We start from the raw sequence: 9,755 nt of genomic DNA, 5'->3' as shown, positions 1-9,755 counted from the left end.
GGCTTTGTCACCTCTTAGACCCCTGCAGCCCCACTTTGACTACGACAGAAATCGTCCGGTCCCCACAGAGCAGCAGTCTGAGTCGCGCTGCCGCAGGGGTGTTTGCTGACACTCTGTAAAAAAAAAAAGTTAAACACGGGTACATGTATGCAAGGTCCGCGGGCCGCCAGGGAAGGCTTGCCGGGCCGTACTATGAGTACCCGTGATCTAACTGGACTGTAGGTGCATAGTAATGACGTGCGATTTAGGGATTCTGTATTGAAACTAGATGATATGCCCTTTGCTTTCAAACATTACTTTTTTGGATTCCAGTAGCCTGCTTAACTGTTTTACCCTAATTGTAAACCCACAACAAACTAGCTGCTAAAAATAGAGAAGGTGGGCGGGCAGAGTGGCGCTGTGTACACCTCACAAGCCTGGTGCAAAGTGCAAGGTTAATCGTTTTCCAACTCCTCAAGCCCCGATGTTTCTTTCGGTCTCCTTTCCCTCCCTCCCTCTCCCTCTCTCCGTCCCACTACCTCCCTTTGTCACCCTCTTCACCTCACCCTGCGTGTGTCAACCTGGGCCGAGACAGCCTCCTGGCACACACAGCCCCACCTGAGCACTTCACAGGTCTTTAGAAAGACCATTTGTATGTTAATGAGGCCTTCCTGTACTTAACCTCTTCTTAGGCCCCTGCAGCTCCACTATCATTGGAATCACCCGGCGGCCAGCCCCCACAGAGCAGCAGAGTCTCTCAGACTCGCGCTGCAGCAACCAGCAGTGTTTGACATTTTCATTTTCAATTTAAATACAACAAGGGTTTACATTTTCATTTAAATACAACACGGGTACATGTCAGGAAGGTCAGCGGGCCGCCAGGGAAGGCTTGCCGGGCCGCCACTGGCCCACGGGCCGTACTATGAGTACCCGTGTCCTAGACCTTTCTGCAGCCTTTGACACAGTCAATCACAACACCCTCCTCAACACTCTTCAACAGAGAATGGGCATGGAGGGCACTGTGCTTAAATGGTTTGCCTCCTTTCTCTCAGATAGATCCCAAATGATCAAAATAGCAAACAGTTTTTCATCTCCTGTGGCGGTAGGTCAAGGTGTTCCTCAAGGCTCTATACTTGCACCCACATTGTTCAATCTCTATTTATAACCACTGGTTAAATCTCCTAAGTAAATCCGGGATCCACAATCATCTCTATGCAGGCGACACTCAAATCTACACTCAAATCTCCACTCACGATCTCTCCATCCTAAGCTCTACTCTCGACTCCATTCAAAACTGGATGTCAACTCATCAACTGATTCTGAATCCATCCAAAACTGAATTCCTCCTCCTCTCCTCCTCACTCTCTCCTCCCCCGGTTCAATCATGGATGGATCAGATGAATCTACTTAACAATAAACCCATCATTGTCGACAGCACAAAATCCCTTGGTGGCATACTCGACAAAAAACTCAATCTAATCTCCCACATCAATTCCATTGCAAAGTCTGCTCGATACCAACTGCGCCTTCTTTGGGGAATTCATTGCTTTTTCCCGGAGCAGGACCTTAAAACCCTGGTGCAATCGCTGGTCCTCTCCAGACTGGACTACTGCAATTCTCTTCTTACTGGCCTCCCCAAATCCCACTTGTCCCCCCTCAGATCTGTTCTCCATTCAGCAGCTCGTTTCATTTATGGGGCCAAAAGAAGCGACCACATCACACCTATGTTATCCACCCTCCGCTGGCTTCCCATCGAGGCTAGAGCCATCTACAAGACTACCTGTATCACTCACAAAGCCTTGCACTCCTCCTCTCTTTGCTACCTGGCGAATAAACTGAAACTCTCTGAAGGCTGTAGACCATCACGTAATGCGGAAAATCTACTGCTTGAACCTCCCACTTTCAAGAAGGAAAGATCGATGGCCCAATCCTTTTCAGGCAACGCAGTGAGAATCAGGAACTCACTTCCGCCTCAGCTCTGAACCACCACCTCCTCCCAGGTCTTCAAAACGGACCTCAAAGTTCTCCTCCTCCAAAGACGTCTCCAAAAGTAACTCACGCCCTCGCTATTATCTGAAGGAAGAACTCCCATTACTGAAAACTCTATTCTCCATGACTATGGAAGTGCCTTCCCAGTGTGTTCGTGTGGTTGGAGTGTATGCCATTCATTGCAGTATTATCAGAGTACCTGTGTTTGGTACTCTTTTGTAACATGCACCCGCCACTTGTCTCGTGTAACACACTGTTTGCTACCTCTCACATTTTGTTTGCTTTTGATACTTGCACAAGTGCCACCATTACCTACATAACGTTTATTCTTGTGCCTCAGTGTCTAGCATATATTGCAGTATATTACCTCTAATTGTACTTTGTTTTCTCTTGTAACCTGCACACTTGTCACTCTTTCCTCCTGTAATGCACTGTTTGCTACCTCATGTATTTTGTTTGCTCACAATTGTCACTTTTACCTCATGTAACTTATCGTCTGCTTTTGTAATTTGTTCACTTGTAATTTTCTGTTCCTTTTGTGAAGCGCTCTGACGCCTTCGGGTACAGTCTGCGCTATATAAAAATGCATAAATAAAAAAATAAAAAAAAACATAAATGCCGCTCGCTAGAGGAGACCGTGCTATTGAATTGCTGTATGTTGCCAGGAGCCCCGTAGGGCATTGGAGATTGTGTCCCAGGAGCCCCGTTGGGCATTGGAGGAAGCGCGGGGGAGCTGTGTGCAGGAGGACGGGACTGCGAGGCCCAGCAGGCTGTGCGTGTGTCATCGAGCACACCTGCCGCCTCTTCCCGTGTCCCTGCCCACTTTATACGCAGTCAGCATAAGACTAGGAGTCATTACGCGTCAGCGGGACCCGTGTGCGGGACATCACCCGGGACAAAGCCCGGACTAAGGGCGGACCCTCTGTGGCCCTCAGAGGCCCGAGGAGACTGGACTGGGCCAGAATTCCTGGTCGATTATCCTAGGACTATTGTGTAAGTGCTTGGGGGGTATACTATATTATTAATCATTATGTCAATCGAAATACTAACCCCTGAGATGGCTGGCCCTGAGAAACCTGTGAGTTTGATAAATGGGAAACTAGATAATTATTTTAAGAAAACTCTCTTGGATTCTCCAACTACCCCCACCCTTGAAGAACTTCGGGCTGAGCGACGGCGGTCGGTTGAAAGCCTAAAGAATAGACCATTCCCGGTTTCACCAGTGTTAATTAGCTCTACGGGGGACGGAACTCCTACTGAAAATATCTGTACCCCCTCGCAGGACAGCATCCCTCTAATATCTAGAGAGGGAACATCTACGAGCGAATCTGAACCCTTAGGCACTACTAGTAAATTGTCAACCATTGCTACCACTCCTAGTACAACTAAATCTATTTTTATAACCAAAGCACAAATTACCCCTATTCCTAAACAACCTAAAGCAGTTAAAAGTAGGGCAAAAAAAGTCACGCCAGTTAAAATTTATGGCCCTCCCCCGACAAAAAGGCGCAAAAAATCTGACCTTCCAAAGAGAAAAATTAATCATGCAGACTTTGGCATTAAAAAGGACGACAGTACTAGGGGAGGACGGGTTAAAGTAACAGATAAAGGAAGGATAGTTATATCACCTACGCATCCATGCGTAACCCCCTTAATAGACCCTGTCATCTCCACCGCCGACAGCCTCCCCGCGGTTGTGACGCTACAGGAACCTTCAAATGGTGCCTTGATCGATAGCATAGAATCTATAATGAGGACCTATACTCTGGCTATCGTAGATAGACTTAATAAATTAGAAGATAGACTTGGGAAGATAGAACATGAACTGGGAATTAAGATAGTGATTAATAAAGTGTTGCCTAATCCCCCTATACAAACTCCAATTTTACCCACCTCATCAGGTATTCCTGTTATAACTACTATACCTACCCCTGTTGAGACTACCATTGTGCCTCAATCCTCAAATAATTTGAGTAAACCCACATTGCCCCCGGCAGTAACGTCTAATGGACATTCGAATAATCTTGGTCAAGCCCCAGGGAATAAAAAGAGAGAAAGAGGAAATGAGCGGCCGGCTCGAGGTAACTATAACAAGGGCCCCCTTCCAGAACTTCCACCAGATGCTGTACCCTTTGTTGTAGTCCTTACTGGGGTACCAGAGCTGGAAAAGAACAAACGGGAGGGCTATGCCCAGCTGAAAAATAAAATATAGCATTGGTTAAGTCTACACAGACCTATTGCAAATAATATCAATGGAGAAATTGTCCATGTCCGCCGCCTTCCTTGGCTGGGAGGAAGACCCAAAGATATTGAGGGAGACATAGTGGTCATTAATTTTAGAGACCAGAATGCCGTCCATTTTATACTTAACTGGCCTTCTGACCACGGTAGTAAATCTATTACCCCCGTCCCCTAACATATTTTTATCCTCGCTCAGTGGTGTTCCCACCCAATCATCAATCACAGCGAGCTCCCCCCCCCCCCCCGTTATTGAGGCAAATGCTCTCAAACCCATATCGTCCACCTGTCTACAACAATGGCCCTATATTTAACAACACGCAACCACCTATAGTTGTAGACCCGTATGGGTGGAATACTGTAGGCCCAAGGTATAACTCCCTAACACACAGGAGAATGGATCATCTCAAACCTTTTACACCCCTAGATACCACCAACAGGTTTGACGTGTTTAGCGGCCTGGAAGACTGTGACTGATGCCATCGAGCCACAGGGGAGGGGGGTAAGGAACTGTGTGGAGATATAGGGGGAGACATGGGTGCAGGCACGGGGGAAAAAGGTTCAACTGTTATTAACCCACCCAATGGGTACAATGTTACTTGCAGCTCTGGGTGTAATACACGTAATTCTGGGCAGCTTCATTGTAACTCAGATACTCCTACCCCGGCAAATGGAAGTACAACTCCGACCCGACTATCTGAAGACCCCGTGTCAGGGGAAGTAACCCACATCCATACCCTACCCCCACCATCTATTGAGGCTGTTAGTTCAACAGAACGGGGGTATAAGATGGCGAGTTGGAATATTGCTGGGTGGAATAATAAGATAGATCGTCTAGGATGGTTAGAATTTATAACCCAATTTGACATCTTGTGTCTCCAGGAGACTTGGGCGGCCGAAGATGTCTATCTTGATGGGTATGTTGCCTATAACTGCCATGCTCAGCCATCCAACATGGGGAGAGCCAGTGGTGGGATGGTGATATTGCTCTCTGTGAGGTTACCGGTTCGAGTAAAAATCCACCGGACTGTTGGTCTGCACTCTCAGCTGTTGTGGTTACAACACAGGAATGGGCGAAATGTTCTAGTAATAAACCACTACAACAATGTCTTTAACCACTCAAAAACAGATATGGTCGATGAACTTGAAGCAGAGGTGGAAAGGCTATATGGGCACAGTGATGTGTCTTTTGATATTTTGTGGGGGGGGTGATTTCAACATTCACATGTGCCCATTTGCTGGCAAAAGGGTGTGTGGGTATGGGGGTGAGGTAGGGGAAGATCAGACCCATTTTCTACATTCGGTTTATGGGGAATCTCTAAACACTCTTATGCTTAAAATGGATTTATGCATTATGTTACCTGGCGTAGACAGTGAGGGCAATTCGGTACCGACCTTTATTGGTAGGAACTGTGCCACCGTTATCGACTACCTCATTGTCTCCTCCAGTATTACAGCTTTGTGTTCCTTACCCGTAATAGTAGATCCAGCCCTAAGCGATCATAACTGTCTAACAATGTATCTCTCCTTGTGGGGGGATAAAGTAAAGGCGTTACACGGTGCAGTGACAGATGTTGCTCCACATAGACCCAATGGCCCTAGAATTAAATGGGGTAGGCAAAATGAGGAACGTTTACTATGTACCATTGTGTCTGCTTGTATAGAAGAGGTGGAATGCTGCCTCGAACCCGAAAAGGATAATGCTGATATTCTAGCCAGTTTCGACATCATTAATAAAAACATTGCACAAATTTTAACCGGGAGAAAATCAAAGGGCCCTAGGAATAACGGGGGATGGTTTAACAGGGAATGTACTAAATCCTTACAAAGACTTAAAGTTGCTCTTAAGGGTAAACCTAGGGATAAGGAAGCAGTTAAAACCCTTAGAAGGGAATACTCTATTCATTTGAGGAATAGGAAACAGGAACTAAGGGAAGAGGCCTGGAACAACCTGACTAAGGCAGTGGATCTTAAGGATGCCAAGCTTTTCTGGTCCACTGTCAATAGTCCCTTCCTCCAAAATGAAGAAGCCCCGGTAATGTCTGCCCAGGTGTCTGAGGAACAATGGGTGGCTCATTTTACTAGTATCTTTAACTCTGAAGGACTAGATGTAGGGGGTGACAGGGAGACCGTGGCTTTTATCCCCCTACCTCTTAATATCACAGTTTCTGAGGTGGATGCCGCCATCCGGGTCAGCAAGGGGGGAAAGGCGCCGGGCCCTGATGGGGTACCCGTTGACCTTTATAAAGCTGAGGTTTCCATCTGGAGCCCATTGCTAACAAAGGTTTTTAATGCAGCTGCAATGACTGCGGCTCCACAGACTTGGGGGGAATCAATCATTATCCCGGTGTATAAAAAAGGGGAGAGGGGTGAGGCAAAAAACTATCGCCAGATTTCTCTCCTCACTGCTTCCCTAAAAATTATGAGTAGGGTATTACTGAGTCGTCTGGAGGAATGGGTAGAAGATAAAGGGATCCTTGCGGATTCTCAGTATGGATTCCGCAAGGGGTTAGGCACAATAGAACAGTGCATTAATTTAGACCTAATTATAGGCAAATATACACGGGCTAAACAAGGCTCGTTGTTTCTTTGCTTTGCAGACCTGACCAGTGCCTTCGACCTGGTCGACCATGGCCTTTTGTGGTCAACCTTGCTGGACATGGGTGCCCCACAGGATATTATCTATTTCTTGGCCCAACTTTATAGGAATCTTACGGCTAAGATACGCTACGGGCAATCGGGGGAGTGTACACCCAGTATTAAAGTAGGTTCCGGAATTAGGCAGGGATGCGTCCTTGCACCTCTTCTTTTCTCCCTTTTTATTAATGCAATTGAGTCAGAACTGCGGACCATCAGTGCTGATGCACCGACTGCTGACGGCCTTTCCATCCCAATATTGCTTTACGCGGATGACGCGGTTCTGCTCTCACAAACCCCTCTTGGGTTGCAAAAACTTATGAATAAATTTGCAGATTTTATTAATGGGAGAAAATTAAAAATTAATAATTCAAAAACTTTTATAATGCCCTGTGGGAAGAAAATTAAAAACTTAAGGCCCTTTACAGTTATGAACCAAACTATAAAAGTGGTGGATAAATTTTGTTATTTGGGTATCACTTTTAACAGCGGGGGGATGTGGACACCTGAAATGATTAATGTAAGAGCCAAAATGGCCAAGTGTTCTTTTGGCATATTTAAGTTTGCATCCAAGCTAGGCTCAAGACGGATACCAGATATGTTGTACCTATACCACCACAAATGTGTTGCTCTGGCCCTATATGGCTCAGGAGTGTGGGGCCATTGTAATAACAACATGCTCCAGGTTGAGGAAAATAAATTTGTCAAAAAACTCCTGTGTTTACCATCTTCTGCCTCAACAAAGTTGATCCATCAGGAGGTTGGTCTAGAACATCTATCTGACTTGATCAGATTAAGACCCCTGTTAGTATGGAGATCTATATGGAGTAAGGAACAGACTGGTTTCACAAGAAAGATCATTTTAGATTGTCTTCACATGGACAAATGTTCCCGCATCCCTTGGCTTAACTATATTATTCGAACATTTAATGATGTTTTTAATCTTACTGTGCGTGATAACCCTTCTTGTGTTCTAGATATTCCGAAGAGTGAGCTTAAACATGAATTTTTTAGGGCTAGCATGGTGAAGCGTAACGCAGCTACTGCTCAGTTCTCCACACATGTTTTTTATGACAGATATACTAAGGAAGAAATGGGGCTTTCAGGATACCTTAAATTGGTTACTATCCGTTCCCACCAATATGTATTGACAAGATTACGGATGGGGATTGTCCATTTGCTTGTTGCGTATCCTGTAATGAAGACCTATACTACTGCCCCCTGTCCGTGTGATGGGACCACAAAGCAAAGTACGGAGCATTTTTTATTGTTATGCCATCTTTATCTCTACCTTCGAAAAATATATCTGAAACCGCTTTTCAAAAAATACAATGTATCCACCATTGTATCGGCCATGGGGCTTTTATTTGGACTTGATTCACAGGACATCTGTTTTTTTACTGCTGTATTTATTTTAAAATCAATATGCTTGAGGAATAGCATGCTTTTTTGATATGTGATTAATTTAAAATTTGCTGCTCCCTCATGTTTTTACTTATGTATGTACTTTTATGATTATTAATCAATGATCGAATAAAGTTTTTTGAATTGAATTGAGCATAAATAAAAAAATTTAAAAAAACATAAATGTGTCACCAGGAAGCCTCAAGTGATTCTGTTCATTAAAGTCAGTGCCGGTTTCCAAGCACCATTTACATTTGCAGATTGACATTTAGATGTATTTCAGGCAAGCAGGCATCCAGGCTAAAAGGCCAGGTTAGCTGTCTGCCCCTCTTTCGGTTTCAACGCACAGGAAACTCCCTGCCTTTCACTTCTGAAGCATTTCCCCTCTGGGCATTAACCGTCAGGGACAGTTGTCTTTTCACCCAAAGCAGGGGAACTGTTTTTCTTAAACTAAAAAAGTATGGGCACGTCGTGCCCCTCAGATCCGGCCCACTTTGGCCACTGCAAATAACATTTATTCCACTGTATTAGTTTATTATTGGCGTTAGGTGCGTATTGACTGTTTCTAAAGTGTAAGTAAGTATTGAGTTTTAGGGTATTATTACGTTCTGGCACGTTTAACAACTCTGGAGCAGAAACCTAAATAATATGACATTTTTAGTAAGAGACCACCTAATACTAAACACACTGACCACTTTTCTCAATTCCCACTGAAACGCCTATCAGGCAGCGCAGGCGCAGAACATGAAATGAGCACGTGATTACGTGCAGGGCTCCCAGCCCTCCAATGGAATGCGGGAGAACCTGGCCAGCTCCTACGGCTCCTGTCCAAGGTTTAGTAACGAGTTAAGAATCTGGGGCGGGGACGCGCATGCGCACTTCACGAGTAGGCGGAGTCAACAAGGAAGTTGGAAGCTAGCGTAGAAGAGAGGAAAAGAAACTGTCAGCGGTAGAGGCAGAGGCGGGGTGGGTGCGAGCGCAGCGGACTCCCGGGCATTGCACTGTCACCTGGAACCGGCAAGGAATAGCGCGATAGGGACTTCGTTGATAGCGTCCAGGCAGTACTCCGCCAGCCGGGCAGGGAGCCTCCTCCCTTCGGAGGGAGAGGCGGGTCTCCCCGGCATCGGCCACTGTTCGCGCGCAACAGGTGAGTGAGGGACCAGGAGAAGAGAGACTCAAGGGTGTGGTAGTAAATATGAATGGAAGGTGCGCACCCCTAGATTATCTTGTGTCCAGGGCTGTACCGTTGCCAAGACGTGTGGTGAGAGGTCACATGCCCACGGGTTCCAAACGTATGATGCGCCTCTGAGATGTCCTACCTAGACGTTGATGGAGCAGGTGCCCCGCGAATAGTGTGGAAATTCCACGGACATTACTCTTTACCCAGATATTAAAACACCGCCCCCCCAAGTAGTGTATTTTAACGTGCATTTCTCAAGGAGAAGAATGCACTTCACCCGAAAGCTTGAAATATAGCAGATAGCGACTCTGCTGTCCCATGTCAAGCT

General features: G+C 45.9%; 1 protein-coding gene across 1 annotated transcript in view; it reads left to right on the top strand.

Moving 5' to 3' along the window:
* Positions 1–9,122: 9,122 nt before the first annotated feature.
* Positions 9,123–9,755, top strand: part of TDRD7 (tudor domain containing 7) — a 1,355,384-nt gene continuing 1,354,751 nt past the window's right edge. The window contains exon 1 of the mRNA XM_086961853.1: positions 9,123–9,394. The gene's annotated coding sequence lies outside the window, so the exon portion shown is untranslated. The remainder of the gene's footprint in view (positions 9,395–9,755) is intronic.

Source organism: Lissotriton vulgaris, chromosome 3_1 (genome assembly GCF_964263255.1).
Source record: "Lissotriton vulgaris chromosome 3_1, aLisVul1.2, whole genome shotgun sequence".
Classification (NCBI taxonomy): domain Eukaryota; kingdom Metazoa; phylum Chordata; class Amphibia; order Caudata; family Salamandridae; genus Lissotriton; species Lissotriton vulgaris.
Note: the sequence above shows the minus strand (reverse complement) of the source record. Positions and strands in the feature narration are given on the sequence as shown.